This window comes from Aedes aegypti, chromosome 1 (assembly GCF_002204515.2).
Source record: "Aedes aegypti strain LVP_AGWG chromosome 1, AaegL5.0 Primary Assembly, whole genome shotgun sequence".
Lineage (NCBI taxonomy): Eukaryota > Metazoa > Arthropoda > Insecta > Diptera > Culicidae > Aedes > Aedes aegypti.
In genome coordinates this window covers 236,468,336-236,484,317 of record NC_035107.1, presented here as the reverse complement: position 1 = coordinate 236,484,317, position 15,982 = coordinate 236,468,336, and positions in this window count along the sequence as shown.

Here is a 15,982-nt window from a genome sequence, read left to right as displayed (position 1 = left end):
TGATATCATTCTAAATTTTCATACAAACCTTTAACGTCTTTTGACCAATTCTAAATCCTTACCAAAATGGCTGAAAGTTTGATAAATAAAAGTATATTTTTATCATTAAGATTGCAAGGAAGGTATGGAAGATAAGAGTTTCAAACATTTTTGCTATTTAAAGCACCTTAACAACATGAACATACCTCTCACTCGAGAAAGTCCTTCCCACAACCACCCAATCTCACGTACACACAATCTTGATTAAATTAGGACGACGAAAGTCACATCGCCCTATCTTGCGGTTGTTCTTGTCGGTCAATGCCAAATCTCTTCGCCCAAAGAGGCGGTGGGGAGTTTTCTAGTGTTGGGCCTTCCCACAATCGTCTGCCTCGCCTTGCCATGACTTGCATCCTAATCGAGTCGGTACCTATCCAACCCAGACTGGTAATGAGGTGATACCAAAAATAGGCGATAATGAAGTGGAGCTGGCATCTGTAATCTTGACTAAACCGTGTGATCTTTCTGTGGTTTCAAAGGCGGCAGAAATCTTGAGACAAGCACATGGGAAATACTTAATTTTTTTCTCAAGAGCATCCTCGAAGACGGTCGTAATATATCCTTATTAGAGTGTTTTTTTAACACAGCTATCTTTGCAACGTTTTCAACGGGGACTGTATAATTGTAGGACTGCTTGTTTGCGCTGAATTTTGGGAAGGAAAGGATCCATTGCATCACACCCAATTAGGCTGAAAGCAATTTCAAACGCGGGAAAAAAACAAAAGTAACGCTCTAATGAGTTTGAGCATCGATTTCGAAGCAATCATCAATTAGAAAGTGTTTGGTTTGATTCAAACGAGATTCATCATATTTAAAGTTATGCTGACCAAAAGTATACACAGCATTAAAAATGTTAATTATTAGTAGTAAAAGGCATAAACAAATGTTTTCTTGCATTTTTACAATGTTTTGTATTCATTGCGATCAAGGAGGAAATCTGCAACTAGACCCCTGAAAAAATATCCCGGGTATACGAGGATACCGCATTACCAACAGGGTAGCCCATCTAAACTAGCTGATGTCAGCATTGAGATGTACAAAAGACACAGACATTACCCATGATATAAGACCAGGAGATTCTGCGTGCCCGAACCTATGCAGGTACTGCCTATAGCAACCATGTCCTGACAGAAACTGCGTCAGGTGAAGGTTCACTTACCCATGGTTTCTTCTATACCACTCTGAGACATTTGGTATTAGCCGATGGGTCCATCTATCTTTAGTGGAGTTATCCCATTCCTGCTGCCAACCTCTGAGCGTTGTCTCTTTACACGCGTTGCGGATTCCTTTGATATCTCTTTGGTTGAAGCATTGAACATCTTCTTTGATTATGAGCCCGATGGGCGCCATCCCGGCTATGATGCACACAGCATCTTTAGATACCGTTCGGTATGCGCTTTCTACTTTTAGGCACGTGATCCTATATGTACTTTGCAACCATTTTAGGTTTCTGCTCGTTCTAAGCGCTTCTGACCAGATTGGTCTTCCATTTCTCAGTATGAATAGCGCCACGCTTGCCAGGAGCCTGCGTTTGCTGGCAATTACAGCAGAGCTGTTAGACATCATCCTCGATAGCGCCGATATAGCCGTAGATGCCTTTTCCCAGGCATATTCAACGTAGCTGGTGAAGCTGAGCTTGTCACCGATCATTACCCCAGGGTGCCTAAGGGATCGCTTGGACTCTAAGATGCAATCATCTACCGAGATAAGCGCCCGTTGCTCGAAATTACGGTTGTTGCCCACCTCTACTTCCTCCATCGATTTGCCATAGACCACTAGGGTGATGTCTTCGACGAAGCCAACAATATTAACACTGACACAGCAGAATACTAACATCAAAGTAGCTTTCTAGAAGCTTACAGAACTACACTGGACCTTGAGGCGGTAAAGTGCATGGGCTATCGCCTCCAAGCTTGTTCTGTTGAACGCATTCTTGGTGCGAATGCAGAAAGAGGCCGAACCAAAACCTGATTGTGTTGTGAAGCTTCGCTTAGAGCACGGTATACACAACAAGGTAGGCTATTCCCACGTGTAAACAACGATTTTCAATAAAATGATTCTGAGGCTTCCTCCCTGGTATAGTACCAATGAGTTACATAGAATATCCAATGTTGAAACATTGGAACAAATGTCAAATAAAATAATAAATAATTTCAGGCAAAAATCGTTACAATCTTCTATTGCCACGATTAATGCGTTATATGTTTAGGTTAAGTTAGGTTAAGTATATTTAAAGCGTTTTTTTTTCTCTTATAAGCAGGTGAAATCAACTCACCTGTAAAAAATCGGAACTGCTACGGCAAATGAAATGTAATATGTTGTTAACAAAATGTTAATAAAATCTTAAATTTGTTTAACCAAATTAGGATGATAGTGTTGTCTAATAACACAGAACACCTAGATATAAGAAATGAATGTAATGTTTGGAATGATACTAATAAAGATATTAAAAAAAAAACAATTTTCAATAAAAACATGTGTCGTCATTCCTATCGCCAACCATGGGGCTAGAAGGATAGTAAAAGAGAGCAGGCTTTGCTCTCCCTTGTACTCGTTCGAGATTGCGAACGGAATGACGTCACTACCAAATGTCATTTTTCGGAATATAATACCTTGTTTCTTTTTATCGTGGCTTAGAGTAAGCGCAGACTCACACTAAGATAACATTAGCGGTGCACCCGTACAAGCGTTTTATGTGTATATGTGATACATCAGTCATCATTATCTTTACCAATGTGGTTGCGTAATAGGGTACGCCAAACAAAAAATATCCTTTTTTCAATGTTTTATGCAGTGGCGTAGCCAGAAATGAATTCAGGGAATATTAGGGGTCTAGAGAAGAACGAACATTTTTTGACCACCATACACAAAAAAAACCTTATTTTCTTAACTACGTCCTAAACTGCAAAACTTTTTATATTGTTTATTGCAATACCAAATTATCTCAAATTTATGCATAAAAACTGAAAACAAGAATATCAAAAAACAAATTCCGGATAATCGAGTCTTAAATTCCAGATAATCTATGGGCGGTTTCCATACAGACTGGCGGCCAAAAATGTTTTTTCCATCTCATGTCGTATTTATGAGTTTTGTGATACAAATTTGATGTTCTAATTTTAAAAATAAGTTTTCGAGACTAACTTTCGAATAGAGCCTATAGCGAAATAATAAGTTTTGTAATGAATAATGCATATAAGCCATTTATGCGATTAACGTTGTGCAAACCATTATAAATGTTAGAACTCACATACACACTTAGATTTTTTCTCGTTGTTCGGTAAATGTTCTTACCGGAAACGTACTGTAAATAAATATTCAACTGAGATTTCGGTATGACCAACGAGATTTACCGAACAATCTTGAAGAAATAAAAAAAATCAAAACAATACTACTCCGCTTTTACCGATACCGTCGTTTTTTTACCGGAAAAAAAACTATAAATCATTTTGATTCGCCGAAGACTAATTTTTTACCGTACTTCAGTTCATAGTGCTCAATGCTTTACCGAACGAATGATAATCTGAAATTTCTGAGGCCGCCATATTTGTTTCTAAGTTTCTAAGTGCTAATCATCAAGATATTGCATCTGTTTTTCCAAAAACTACAGCAGCGGGATGAGTGACTAGTAAGTATTTTCTGTAAGTATGCATTGGCGTAGCTAGGATTTTTTTCTGGAGAGGCCTAGGGGGGGGGCCTAGAAAATTCTTGTTTTTTTTTTAAAAGTAATGTCGGTCTCAATAATCATAATTTTCACAAATTTCGTAGTTCTAACAATTTATATTTTCGCTACCGACATGATTCATTCTTTTTGTATTCCAATCAAAAGTTATTCAACAAGGCTAGCAAAAAATCACAAGGAATGTCGTTTGTGATTCATCCAGAAAATTTTCAGGTTTTCAACCATGTGTCTCCTGCATTTCTCTGACAATTCTTATGGGAATTTCTTCATGAATTATTTTCGTACTTTTCAGTGCTTTTCCCAAGAACTCCTCTACCAGTTTTAACTGAGATCGTCTTGGGCTTTCCACGAAAAATCATTCCTAGACATTCTGATATCATCAGAAAATTTCTCGAAGAATCTCTGTCGAATTGCTTAAAAAGTCTCTAAAAGAATTCCGCCATCGAGTACATTAGAAATTCTTTTAATAATTTCTTCTGTAAGGTCCGCTACGTACTTATTACGTATAAATTTCAATGGTTTATTTAAAGTATCTTTCAGTTATTTATTAAAAATTTATTTAGAAGTTTTGGGAATAACTGAGGATTTAAAAAAAAAAAACTAGTACAAAAAATTCTAGGGGTCTCACAAAAAATGTCTTCAAGATCACCAAGTGAGGATACATTCCACAAATTATTCAGAAAGATTGCGAACAGTTTTTACAACTTTGCTTTCGAAATTCTTCCTCAAGTTGCTCTACAGGATTGTTTGGAAAAATCTCAGCAAAAACTATACAGACTTCTTGCAAAATAAAATAAATGATTCTTACAGGAGTTCTCATAATATTCCACAAAGCTTTCATGAGCAATGAAAAAGAATTCAATTGGAAAAATGTTATTCACAATTTCTCATAGAAATTTCCCGTAGATCTATCTGATTTTTTACGGATATTTTCTTTTTATTTCTCTAAAATCAATGAACAACATCCCGAATTCCTTCAAAACTCTGTCGAAAACATATTTTTCTTATTTTCAAAATGTCTAGCTAAGAAATGTTTGAAGAATTCTTACATTCCTATTAAGTTCCTAACGGAATACGTTCAACTGTTTTTACAAAAACTCCGCGAAAAATATTCAAGGATTCCCGAGTAATTTGTTCAGGGATGTCTCAGAGAATTATTATTATTGTTTCCCTAATATTCTCCCGAAAAAAATATAAGTATTTTCCAGAGATTTTTCTCTTTAAATCGCACTTACAATTCTTTTGGGATTTAATAGTGATAATATTCCGGAAATAAATAGTTAGTGATAGCTACCAATTAATCACTAAAATCCGTACAATGAAGTGCTGCTAAAACACAGATCAGTGTTTCCCAATTATTGATTTGGTTGACATGGAAAAAGGATAGTATGCAGTGGGAAAAAAAATAATTTTAAAATAATTTGTTTTCTTCGACCGTTTATTATACTTTTTTTTAATTTAATTTATTATTTATTTGTATATTTGTATATTTTTTTTTGTATTAATTTCTTTTTATTCGTTTATTTATTGTGCTTTTTTTTTAAATAATTTCTTTTATTTATTCATTTTTTTGGTAATTGTTATTATTATTTTTATTTATAATATATTTATATATATATATATATATATATATATATATATATATATATATATATATATATATATATTTAATTTTTTTTTTACTGGTGTGGTACATATTGCTTTCCTTATATTAGCTTCTTATCTTGTTATTTTATCCTAAATAAAAGCTTTTCATAATAATAACAATTATAATAAAAAATAAATGGATAAATAAAGAGAATTAAAATTCATTGCACATATCCTTACAAAATAACGACAAACAAATTCAACATAAATTTAGCAACATTAAAGTACATACACTATTCCTCACTGTTACAGAGCTCAAGCACGGCATACAATGGATTTTAATAGAGAAAATGACATCATCGAGAAAGAATCGTTAGAGGGAGTAAACTCTTTTTCCTCACCAATTCTTAACACTCCTGAGCGTGAAGACATGTATGTAGATGATGATGATTATGATGATGGAATTAATGTCACGCTACTGTCGTCATCGGTTATTATGGATCGAACAAGGATTCCTTACAAAATACTGTAGAGGAAAAGCAGTTAGAAGCTTCTTTCACAACACTTAAACTCTACTAACAATGGAGATGAAAATGATTGCAATAAGCGACCATCACCCGCTGTAGCTACAAATGATAAAAAGCAGAAACGTCTCAATGGAGCTGGCAAGAAAAGGTTTAAATACCTCGTAACTCAAGGACATAGTCCAAATGATGCTCGTATATTAGCGGAAAAACCATTCCGCGTTGTGCAACCTGATCCATCTAAGCGTCGCAGAAATGCAGACCTTAGTGAATCTACTTCTAGCGATACAAATTCGCCCAAAAAGCTTGCTCGTCAAGTTGATGGAGGACAATCTTCTAAAGTGAAGTCCTCAGTTCAACAGAGACTTGTACAAGCTACAAAGGGCGACGTCTCGTTAGATCCTAAAAAGGCTGATGGAAATAACAGACTTCATAAACCGTTGTTTACAGAAGTAGTGACCTGTGCTAGAATTGGCATCCTTCCCGAAGGATTTCCTAATAGAGAATTTACTACCCAACAATTGGTCGCTATTCAAAATGCTGTTCTTAAAAAAGTTGCTGAACAAAGGAAGGAACCAATCAAACCTAAATTCGGCAATTGTTTGTTCAGACCAGGGCATATGATCATCATCTGCAAAAACCAGGACGCTGTCAACTGGCTGAAGGCTTAAATCTCCAATATTAAACCATGGGAGAATGCAAGCCTTATTGCAGTTGAAGAAAAACACATACCCCGGCCTGAAATATTGGTAGGGTTCTTTCCACGCAGTGTACAGGACTCTAACGAAGAAATTTTAGCTTTTATAGAAAGTCAGAATGAAGGCTTAATAGTCGATGCTTGGAGGATTCTTAAGAGATATACGGTTAAACAGCATCACGTGGAATTCATTTTCACTGTTGATGCCGTTTCCATGAAGTCTCTGGAAAACTGCAAGTTTATAATAGACTACAAGTTCGGAGTGGCCTATATAAGGAAAAGAAACTCGAAGGCAGAAGGTATTGAAGATACGGATGAAAAGGCTAGTAAGGATGAAGCAGAACATTCCAAACAAAATTTCGAAGGTGCTACGGATGTTGAGATGAGCGAGCCTCGCCCAATAGAGGTGGACAACGCACCAAAAAGTGTTGAAGACAATGCACACTGTACTCCAACTACGAGTACTAGGATGGCTACTGTCAACCAATGTTCTCCACATTCCAAAGAGAAAAAGAGCTATAAAAGAAATGCGTTACCCTCTACTTCTCAACAAGATTCTACTGAGAAAAGGACCAACAATTTGGAATACCGCCAACTAGAGTCCCACAAACAAAAACCTAAAAAAGAGGCGGATAAACTGCCTGCAAACTAATAATTCAAGCAAAATGACCAAAAGAAGCATAAAATTCATACAAGAAAACCTTCATCATGCAAAAGCTGCTTCTGCAATTTTAAGTAAAACTTTTATCAAAGGCAAACTGGACGTGGCGCTTCTACAAGAGCCATGGACAAAAAACCATAAAATTTTAGGAATACAAACTACTGGATGTAAGTTAGTTTATGATGATACAAACTCGTTCCTAGAGGTGCAGTTCTACTTAACTGTAACGTTAAATTCACACCAATTTCAGAATTCATCGGAAGAGATATTGCTGCGATTTCTCTAGAGGTGCCAACCGCAAAAGGAAAAACGATTGTGTATGTCGCATCCGCTTATTTTCCTGGCGATGTTGATGAAGTACCTCCTCCGGAAGTTGCAGCTTTTGTGTTTCACTGCAGAAAACAAAACAAAGCATTCATCATCGGATGTGACGCGAATGCACATCACACTATATGGAGCAGTACAGGAATCAACAGTAGAGGTGAGTTACTATTTGACTACGTATCTCAGAATGACATAGATATATGTAATAAGGGTAATTCTCCAACATTTGTTAATGCTATACGAGAGGAAGTATTGGACTTAACTCTCTGCAGTTTAAAACTCTCAAATAATATAAATAATTGGCAGGTATCTGACGAAATATCTTTATCAGACCATAAGCAAATCTTATTTGAATTTTTCGCAAAAGATATATTAAGGGAAACTTTCAGAGACCCTCGGAAAACAAACTGGGATTTATTTTGTTCTCGGATAAAAGATCAAAAGGAATCCATTTCTGTCACGATAAATTCATCTTTGGAACAAGAAAAGGCAGCTGACTGCTTAACTACTTCCATCATTAATGCTTACAACGAAAGCTGTCCAGCAAAGAAGCGATCTACTTGCAGAGATGTCCCTTGGTGGAATCACAGGTTAGAGAAGCTTAGAAAAAATGCTCGAAAACAATTCAATCGGGCGAAATTAACATGTAACTGGGCTCTGTACAAAGATGCTTTAACCAATTATAATAGAAAAATAAGAAGATCAAAGCGCAAAAATTGGAGATACATGTGCGAAGGCATAGAAAGTTCTCATGAAGCTGCTAGACTTCGGAAAGTTCTCTCTAAGGATCATAATAATGGTCTAGGAACGTTAAAAAAGGACGATGGGTCCTACACTGCAGATACACAAGAAAGTTTGGAATTAATGGTGAAAACTCATTTTTTGCAATTCGATTGCATATCGGCTTACTTTTTATCAAGAAAATGATCTATATAATAGCCTACTTTTCCTACCGATACAACCAATGCTGAAAAGTGTTACTTTTCAGCACTCATAACAGTATCGAAAAGTAGCACTTTTCAGTATTGTTTTGGAAGTTACCGAATCGGCGTCGGATCACCTCCATACGTCATTTATTGAAATGTTGTGATTTTCTGAAAACAGTTTCTGATTCTAGGATCCTAATCCGATTCAATTCGGTTCGTCAAATGGATGTAGAATCAGAACTTGAGTTGATTCTTCATCCATTTGACGAATCGAATTGAATCGGATTCGGATCCTAAAAATCAGAAGCTGGTTGACCGTGGGGATTCTGAGTTTTACGGAAGTAGAGGATTTATGAATTCACTAGATAAAAGGACGGGAGCGTTATGGGGCGGTTCTTGTAATTTGCCAAGATTCAGCATATACAATGGTTGAAAATTCTAAGCGGGGCGTCCTTACCTGGTATGTCTTTGATAGTAGAATCAGTAATGAAAGTGTGAAAATTTGTGACAGTCATTCCACAGCCTACCTGATTGAGAAATAATGAGTTGCTACTACGCATGGATGACTATGTGGATTTTCTTGAAATATCCCCAAAATTCCAACTTTATCGGCAATTTTCATTATTGCAAAAAATGTTGTATGCAACTCGTTGCAAAACTCGATTTTTTCAGCACTCGTCGTATTTATCCAACTCGGCGAGCCTCGTTGGATAAATGTACGACTCGTGCTGAAAAAATCATCATTTTGCAACTTGTTGCATAAATAACTATTCCAAGATCCCTCTCCATAACTAATCGATCAAGAAATCAAGATATCAGTAAATCTTTAAATGGATTTGATAGATCCAATATAGAAGTTGCAGATATTTTTACATATTTTAAGATTGAATGGGCTTTGGATTCTTTCAAATCTTTCAAAACACCGGGTTTAGATGGGATTTTTCCTGTGCATCTTCAAAAGTGCAAGGAAACTGTCATCCCTATTCTAATGACTGTATTCAAATCAAGCTTTCTTATGGGATATCTTCCAACTAAATGGAGGCAAGTACGGGTAGTGTTTATACCGAAGTCTAATAAAAAAGATGAAGCTGCGCCAAAATCCTTTAGGCCAATAAGTCTTACATCAATCTTTTTAAAAATAATGGAAAAGCTTATAGATGAGTATATTAAATCAAATATACTTAAACATAAGCCTTTAAGTAGAGCTCAATTCGCTTATCAGACTGGTAAGTCGACACTTTCGGCTCTTCATTCGCTGGTTTCAAAAATTGAAAAAAAATTTGACACTAAGGAGATACTACTGGCTGCTTTTCTCGATGTTGAAGGCGCGTCTGACAATGCTAGTTTTACATCGATGAAAAACGCCATGAGAAATCGAGGCTTCCCTGAAAAATTATTGTGTGAATAGAAGAGATGCTATCTAGAAGGGAAATATCAGCATATCTAGGAGATTCAGTTTTAAAGGTAACAGCTGTTCAAGGCTGTCCACAAGGGGGAGTTCTCTCCCCTCTTCTCTGGTCTCTGATTGTTGATGACCTACTTATAAAGCTAAAGCATCAAGGATTCGAAGTAATTGGGTATGCAGATGATACTGTTATTATAGTCCGCGGTAAATTCGATAAAACTGTTTCCGAGCGAATGCAAACAGCACTCAACTTAACTCTAGCATGGTGCAATAATGAAGGATTAAGTATAAATCCTAAAAAAAACTACAATAGTACCGTTTACAAGAAGACGTAAAATCTGCATTTCAGCTCTAAAAATAGGAGATGCTTAACTATCCTTATCTTTGAGTGCCAAATTTTTAGGTGTTATATTAGATTGTAAGCTTGTTTGGAATAAGCATATAGAACAACAGATAGAAAAAGCAAGAAATGCTTTCTGGGGCTGCAAAAGAACCTTTGGTAAAAAATGGGGTTTGAAACCGAAGATGATATGTTGGATCTATTCGGCCATTGTTTAACCCATTATTTCATACGCATCTATTTTTTGGTGGGAAAAAACCAAACAAGTCGCTACTCAAGCTAAGCTAAACAAACTACAAAGGCTTGCTACTATTTCAATTACTGGGGCAATACGAAACGCCCCTTCAAATGCGTTGGACGCAATGTTAAATCTTCTTCCACTTCATGACTATATACAAATGGATGCAGTTAAGAGTGCTATCAAAGTCAGAAGGTCCTTAGATAGCGCTGATAATGAACTGAAAGGACATATGACTATATTGAAGCACTTCAAAATAAGTCCAGTGTACTTAGTGAATGAAGATTATATGTTGAAGCGTAACTTTTTTGATCATCGTTTTTGGGTTGCTGATGTAACTCGTCAGGATTGGGATACAGGAGGACCAACTTTCCGATCTGGATCATTATTTTTTTTTCACTGATGGTTCAAAATAAGAAAACATGGTAGGGTCAGGAGTGTTTGGCCCAGGAGTTAATGTATCTTATGCACTGGGAAGTTGGCCAACAGTTTTTCAGGCCGAAATTTATGCCATTCTTGAATGCGCTGACATTTGTCTTAAAAGGCGCTATAGGAATGCTAATATATGTATGTGTTCGGATAGCAAAGCAGCCTTGAACGCTTTGAAGTCTAGAACTTACACATCAAGACTTGTTTGGGAGTGTGCCAAGCTACTGCAGCAGTTGTCCTATCGTAATAAGGTTAATCTATATTGGGTTCCTGGCCATTGCGGAATAGAAGGAAACGAAACAGCTGATCAGTTAGCAAAACAAGGTTCTTCCATGCAATTTATCGGGCCTCAGCCATTCTTCGGAATGGCCTCTTGTGCTCTGAAAATGCAATTAAACAGCTGGATGAAAGCAAAAATTAAACTAAACTGGAAGAACGCAATGGACTCTCGCCAGTCCAAACGATTCATTGAACCAGATGCCTATCAAACACAGAGGTTATTAAACCTCAATAAACACGATCTAAGTACTTATACTGGCTTATTAACAGGCCATTGCCCCAGCAAACGTTACCTCAAAATTATAGGTAAATTGCAAGAAGATATGAGTCGTTTCTGTAAATTAGAAAGCGAGAGCACTGAACATTTGTTGTGCAAGTGTATTGCACTATACCACAAGCGTTGCAAATATTTAGATAAAGGCCTGCTAGAGCCTAATGAAATTCGAACCTACCATCCAAAACAGGTACTAAATTTTATCCGAAATGTAGTACCTGATTGGGATGCACGCCAATAGCTGTGGAGATAGTTACTTCATATAGTAATATATTTCTACAGTACGGCAAAAACAAAGAGGATAACACCACAATAGATCAAATTAATGGTCGCAGTGGTTGCAGAAGCTTCTAGCTACCGTCCAATCAGTTTGCTTTCCTCCATCAGTAAACTTTTTGAAAAGGTTATTTTGAACAGAATGATGGCCCACATCAACGAAAATTCAATTTTTGCCAATGAACAGTTCGGATTCCGCCATGGACATTCGACCACTCATCAACTTTTACGTGTAACAAATTTGATCCGTTCCAACAAATCTGAAGGCTATTCTACTGGTCTTGCTCTTCTAGACATAGAAAAAGCATTCGACAGTGTTTGGCATGAAGGTTTGATTGTAAAATTAAAAAACTTTAATTTTCCAACATACATTGTTAGAATAATTCAAAGTTATCTGTCAAATCGTACACTTCAGGTTAATTATCAGAACTCCAGATCTGAAAGACTTCCTGTAAGAGCTGGTGTTCCTCAAGGCAGCATTTTGGGACCAATATTATACAATATTTTCACATCTGACTTACCTGAGCTACCTCAGGGATGTCAAAAATCTTTGTTTGCGGATGACACTGGCCTCTCCGCCAAAGGACGAAGCCTGCGTGTCATCTGTAGTCGATTGCAAAAAAGTTTGGATATTTTTTCTTCATACTTGCAAAAATGGAAGATTTCTCCTAATGCTTCCAAAACTCAACTAATAATATTCCCACATAAACCAAAAGCTCTTTATTTGAAACCTTCAAGTAGACATGTTGTCACGATGAGAGGGGTTCCAATAAATTGGTCAGATGAAGTTAAGTATCTAGGGCTCATGCTAGATAAGAATTTAACTTTCAAAAATCACATTGAGGGCATTCAAGCCAAATGTAATAAATATGTAAAATGTCTCTATCCCCTTATTAATAGAAAATCAAAACTTTGTCTTAAGAACAAGCTTTTGATTTTCAAACAAATTTTCAGGCCAGCCATGTTGTATGCTGTACCAATATGGACTAGCTGTTGTAATACCAGGAAGAAAGCTCTGCAGAGAATTCAAAATAAAATTTTGAAAATGATTCTGAGGCTTCCTCCCTGGTATAGTACCAATGAGTTACATAGAATATCCAATGTTGAAACATTGGAACAAATGTCAAATACAATCATTAATAATTTCAGGCAAAAATCGTTACAATCTTCTATTGCCACGATTAATGCGTTATATGTTTAGGTTAAGTTAGGTTAAGTATATTAAAAACTTTTTTTTTTCTCTTATAAGCAGGTGAAATCAACTCACCTGTAAAAAAACTGAACTGCTACGGCAAATGAAATGTAATATGTTGTTAACAAAATGTTAATTAAATCTTAAATTTGTTTTACCAAATTAGGATGATAGTGTTGTCAAATAACACAGAACACCTAAATATAAGAAATGAATGTAATGTTTGGAATGATGCTAATAAAAAAAAAAAAAAAAAAAAAAAAATGGTCGCAGTGGTATCATGTCCCCACAAAGGAAAAAAAATGCTTAAATGCTTGAATGGTAACTTAAATGAAATTTGAAAAAAAAAATGTGAAATTTCTGTCGTCCAGAATTTAACCGTAGAAACTACAAAAATATATTTAGAAAATGATTGGTTTTAAAACGCATGGAATTTTTACAGAAAGTATTTGTAACTAAAATTTAAGATAATATTTCGTATGAACTCGCAAGTTTCATAATACTGCGGTGAATATATTGATGTTGAATATATTGATGTTGAATATATCGATGTAGAACCCCACCTTTAGAAATTCCGAACAAACTTTTTTTTAAGGGTTGTTTATTTAATGTTTTAGTGCGCGAAAATTGCGACAATCCCTAATTATTGGAGAGCTGTTACAGTACCGAAGATTTATTGTGATAAAATTCGTAATGTAAAGTTTTAATGAACTTTATTTTTAAGGGAACCCGACTAGAGGCTTTTAACAAAAATATAATAAAATTTTATAAAAATATGATATGTATATCATATTATGATATAATTTTGTTAGGCTCCGTTATCCATAGAACAAAATAAAACAGAAATATAACATGATGTGTTTCATTTCCCTTTAAGATATTTTTTTGTTAATTTTTAACAAATTTATAACAAAATAAATAGATAGTTATGCATTTCAATAATATAAAATATTATCGTATATCGAACAGTATCATAATTTTGATACTTTGTATCAAAGATTATAACATGGTTTGATATGTTTTTGATAGAATTAAAACACATTCTGTTATGTTTATGTTACTTTTCATACACTTTTTGTTATAATTTTAGTTATTTTAACAACATCCTGCATCAAGTTTGTAACAACCTATGTTCGAAAAAAACTTATAACATAATAACATATGCTGTTATAATTTTGTTATGTACCCTTAGTCGGGAACTTATGCGTTACTTTGAAAATTTGTTAAGGAATCCGGGAATTTTGAGCAAAATTTCTAGAAAACTTTTGATGAAATTTGCTAAACAATTTATAATATTTTTTTGGGAAAACTATGTAAACAAATTCACAGAAGAATTTCTAGTAGAGCTTTCAGCGAAATATACCAGTATTCGATAGTTTTAAGGAGGAATTGCGAGAGAAAACTGAAGTTTTGATAGATTAATTAGCCTTTTTCATGTCGAGTCTAGTACACGACACTGCAGACGGCCTTACAGTTGAGGTCGCAATACGCTTATCTGCCAAAGGATACAAACTTTAGTAGAATTATATGGTAGAGTACTAAATTCGGTTTTTCATTTACTAAGCATTTTAGGTAAATCCGGGAAATCAATTTGCTAATTAAAAGAAGACACAGAATGAATGGATGTCCACTAGGGTGCGACTAATTTTTCGAAATGTCTCAAAACCAAATCTTCGTGTGCTCTTTTGAATTCAAATCGCATAAAAATGGAAACCTAAAATTTTTAACCAAAATTTTAAGGTTTAGAGGTAGCGCAAGCGATTTGATGATGAATTTTCAAGTAATGAAATATGACTGTAAGTAAAGTCTTCATTACTTTGTTATTTTCCAACCAATTTTGAAGCTCTTAGCATCATTCTTTTCAAAACTAATTTTGTGAAAAGTTTTAAAAACGAAAAAATTTGTTTAAAATCAAAATAAGTCTTAGTTAAAAGAAGTTTTCTCCAAATTTTCCTCTTTTTTTGTTTGTCCATAACTTTATGAGGACTCATTCGATTCCAGATCTTTTAACAAGCCTTTGAAGTTAACTTAGTTGTTTTCATATTGTGTATACAACAGATTTAATTTAATAAATATTTGACTAAGTTATTTAACAAAAACTACCCAAAAACATAATTTTTAATATATTTTTAAAAATTTCAAAAAATTCTTGTCATAAAATTTTTGAAAAATTGCTTCCGAGATCTTTTTGAAGGATTTAACAAATGAGAAAACCAGTTTCAGCTTACGTATTAACGTTTAACTGACAAAAATATGAAAAATATTATAATTTACGTTGAAAATTCATGTTTTCGGGCAATTATGGCTAAATCAGTTAGCCAAAACAATTTTTAATTCAATTAGTTTTACCCACCATTAAATTCCTTCTAAATTTGCTTCAAGAGCATGAAAAAATATTAAGAATCGGTAAGGTTTTCAAAAGGTTATAGCCAAACAAAAATGATTTTTTAGACAAAAGAGGAAAAACTTGGAGAAAATTACTCCTTACTAAGACTTGTTTTAATTTTAGACAAATTCCTCAAACTTTTCGTAAATTAAATTTTGAAAAGAATGATGCTAAAAGCTTCAAAATTGGTTGAAAAATAATAAAGTTATAAAGACTTCACTGAAGGTTATATATCATAACTTGAAAATTCACCTTGAAGTCGCTGGAGCCACCACAAAATCTTAATATTTTTGGCTCAAAATAAGAGGCTTCCATTTTTATGTGATTTGAATTCAAATGAGCGTACGAGTTTTTGGTTTTGAGACATTTTGAAAAATAAGGATTAAGGAATTTGCTTTGAAAGTATGAACAAATCTCAAAATATTATTTGACTAGTTTTCAAGAGAATAGCAAAAGTTCTGAAGCCACTCTTCGATATTTCTTGAGGAATTTTATTATACTAATATACTATGAAAGATATCGAAAAGTTTTGGGGAATTATTTGCTAGAAAACTGTTGGAAATCTATCAAATAGTTTATGAAACCATAAGTTTTCTTGGAAAAGTAATATAGTTTAAGCATATATAGTTATTTATGCAAAAATACTTAAAAAATTAAATCAAAATCAAAGAGATAATTTATTGCTGGAACAAAACGCTTTGTTCAATTTGATTACAATTTTTC